This window comes from Sinocyclocheilus anshuiensis, unplaced genomic scaffold, assembly GCF_001515605.1.
Source record: "Sinocyclocheilus anshuiensis isolate Anshui unplaced genomic scaffold, SAMN03320099.WGS_v1.1 scaffold183, whole genome shotgun sequence".
Lineage (NCBI taxonomy): Eukaryota > Metazoa > Chordata > Actinopteri > Cypriniformes > Cyprinidae > Sinocyclocheilus > Sinocyclocheilus anshuiensis.
In genome coordinates this window covers 5,670,413-5,673,888 of record NW_015548309.1, presented here as the reverse complement: position 1 = coordinate 5,673,888, position 3,476 = coordinate 5,670,413, and the positions used below count along the sequence as shown (strand labels likewise).

General features: G+C 35.5%; 1 pseudogene; it reads right to left on the bottom strand.

The window, feature by feature from the left end:
* Nucleotides 1-1,028: 1,028 nt before the first annotated feature.
* LOC107656459 (cleavage and polyadenylation specificity factor subunit 6-like) overlaps nt 1,029-3,476 on the bottom strand; it is a 19,667-nt pseudogene continuing 17,219 nt past the window's right edge.

Genomic DNA, 3,476 nt, shown 5'->3' with positions numbered 1-3,476 from the left:
CAAACCCTTAAGTGTGCATAAAAATCTCTATTCAAAATCTCTAGCCTGATCTAAAAAAAGCATACTTTAGGAGAAAAATCATGTATTAAAAGTGCAACATAATTTCTGACTTTATAACAGTGGAACAAATCAATAAAATGCAAATAACGCATTGCTGTCTTTCCCTGATTGGTGTTGCTGCAATTATAGGTTGTACAGTTGGGAATACAAGAGAAAAATAAAAATAAAAATAAAAAACAAACAACCAACCACCTGAATAATTGGCCATTTTTTGGCTTGGAGGCCGCAGCCAGAATTACAGGTTGCCAGAATTACATTAAACAAAATTGACAATGCAGTTGTGCATTTACAATCCATTTGCTAAACCCGAGTTGCAGTTTTAGTTTAATTGTTTGGCATAATGCCTATAAATCTAGTGTATGCGAGGTCAATCACAATGCATCACACATGATATTACAGTGTCCTCAGCATTTACATTTATGTACAAATTTAGCCTGTAGAAAACCGTCACACAGCAGAGCCATGAAGCAACAGGTTAGACAGTGACAGTCTTTAAAATCAGACCAACAGGGTTTGAACTGAGGACATGTGCTGCATTAATCCAAATACTGATTTTGAAAATATTTATTAAATATCTGTTGCATATTAAATCAAACTTAAATCATTACAAACATGAGTGTTTAGAGAGAATAAAAAAATAAAATAAAAAAAAAAACAGTATAAAAATGCTAAAAACGTTCACGTTCCCTTTGGAAAAGCAATATAGCAGTTCTTCTCCATTCATAAAGCACTGAAGGAGATATAATAATACGAAAGGCATACATTGTTTTATTTGCCCAGTAGATTTACATTCTGACATTGCAGAGCTGTGTATATTTTACATTTAAAATGGTGAAGAACTGCTACATCTGAAGCATCTAAGAGGGCGTAACATTAACAAACATGGAAAATAAATTAATAACGAATTGACGTGAACCGAGAAATGTCAAATTCAGATAAGAAATTAACTTTTAAGATGGAAAAGTTTGAGTAGCTACTAAAAACCTGCAAATGACTCTGAAATACTAGGATGTACAAAATGACCCTTCACAGTAAAAATACATTTAACTTGCTCTGACAGAGGACATTCAGAATGTGTTTTCTTAAATTATACTGTACAGATGTGCTCAAGACTAAACCGTAACACACAAAACAATCTGAATTTGCCTACACCATGACAACTCAACCTGACAGAAGACTACAGCTTCATGTTTTTAAATGCCAAAGCAGATCAATTAGACTCCAATCATTTGCTTTTCATAAATCAATGAGGAACTAAACACTAGAACAACCATTATTATGTCAACAACAAATCTGTCTACAGGAATGTCAATGCACAATCTGAGAAACATGATTTTGCTCATTTCAATATGGGATAAAAACATTCATTTTCTCTCATCCAACTACAACCAATTTTCTACACATTTATGGTCACAGGTTGAATTTATATTTCATAACCACAACTCTAAAGACATGAAATGCATCCTAAATTTCAATTTTTGGCAAACATTTAGTCAATTAGGCAAAATATGATAAGGGAAAATTTGTTTGACCTCACATGAAGACAAAATTGGCATGGTCTAAAAACTAGCAGCAAATCTCAGTTAAACGGACAAATAAGTGCAGTAACTTGCATTTTAAAATGCAAATCGATTTTTTAAATAAAACGTTGCAATACACAAAATCCTTTCAAAGACAAACTGGATATCATCAACACAATTGCGGAACAGTTTGTGGTTGCTGGAGCTGATATTGCACATTGAACGGCTTCAAGACCAGGTACACACATTTTAAATATCAGAGTACTCAGATCATGCTACATACGTAAAATAAAAAGAAAAAAATAGATTAGCTGTAGAGAAAAAAATGACAGTACTTGTATAGGTTCCGGGACTCACCTTTTCTGATCACATACCTGTGATCCCGACCGCTGCAATAGCATGTACATCTGAATCCTGAAAGAAAAGGGGAGAGAAACAGCGACAAACAGGATACACACCTTCCTCTCCAACTAACGGCGATACTCCCGCTCACGTTCTCTGTCTCTCTCGCGGTCACGGTCACGATGGCGGTCTCTCTCGCGGCTGCGCTCCCTGTAATAGTCCTCGCGTCGATCTCGGCTGCGAGACTTGCGGTGACGCTTCTCACTAGAGCGACTGTGGTCCCTCTCCCTGGACCGCTCCCGTCTGCTTAAGGTTGAAAAGCATTAAAGAGAATGAAACCACATGAAATGCATTTGCAATGCATCAAATCATTTTGCATTCGTGAAATTTTGCAATGCACCAAATATAAATTCATGAAAATGTCTGCAATACACCAAATATTTTAAATGAATGAAATTTTGCAGTACATTAAATAATTTCACATGCATGAAACAATGTTTTAAAGTAACTATTTTTTTTTTTTTTGCAAAATTTGATATAGCAAAACTGATGCATTGCAAAATTATTTGGTGCAATGGAAAATGGATGTAAAAAAATTTAAATTTAATGCATTGCAAAATTTCATGAACTACAAAATTATTTGATGCATTTAAATACCAAAATTTGCAACATCAATATCAGATTTAGCAATGCATGAAAGAATATAAATACATGAACATTTTTGTAATGCATCAGACTTTGCAATGCATGAAACAATTTTGCATGCATTGTTTCAAATTGAAAGATTCAACAGAAAACACAAGTTGGGAGTGTGTATCTTATCAATCTGGATATAACAGGATCATGAAAGGGAACATATTAGGCTCTGATACTATTGGTTAACATTTTACCAGGTTGCTGCAACGCCTATTAAATTCTTATTTGGATCCAATGCCTGATTTTTACCTGCCTGCATAGCTTTGGTTACATCAGCAGAAAAGTGATCTCTAAAGACATTTAACTTGGATGAAAGATCATGCAAACATTATGATGCATCCTCTAAAGCAGGGGTCGGCAACCTATGGCACAGAGGGATAATCACTGGCATGCGAACAATAGGAAAAACTGCATACCAACGTACATTTTGAGGTAATCATTCCTCATAGTCACACAGCCTGTTAGGAGCTATAAATATTATATAAAAGTGAGAGAATTAACCTGTGCTAGTCTACAGATGCGCATGGCTCCAGCAAACCATTTGTGTGACCGCTGCACATGCAAGGGTGCTTCAGAGCAATGCTGAGCTGTGCTTTCGCATAGTTAAAGTCTGTTTAGCTTCAGTTAGGCCATGCGATTGAGAACATGACAGCTTACAGTTTATTCTTCATTTGTTGCTCTTGGCAATAAATTAATTAGTGCAATAAATGCTGGTTATATTTGAGTTGGTTTACAAGGTTCTTAACATTCCACACATGAATCACAATGATGGTGTTGTGTGATCAACATTCACACACACACACACACACACACACACACACACACACACACACACACACACACACACACACACACACA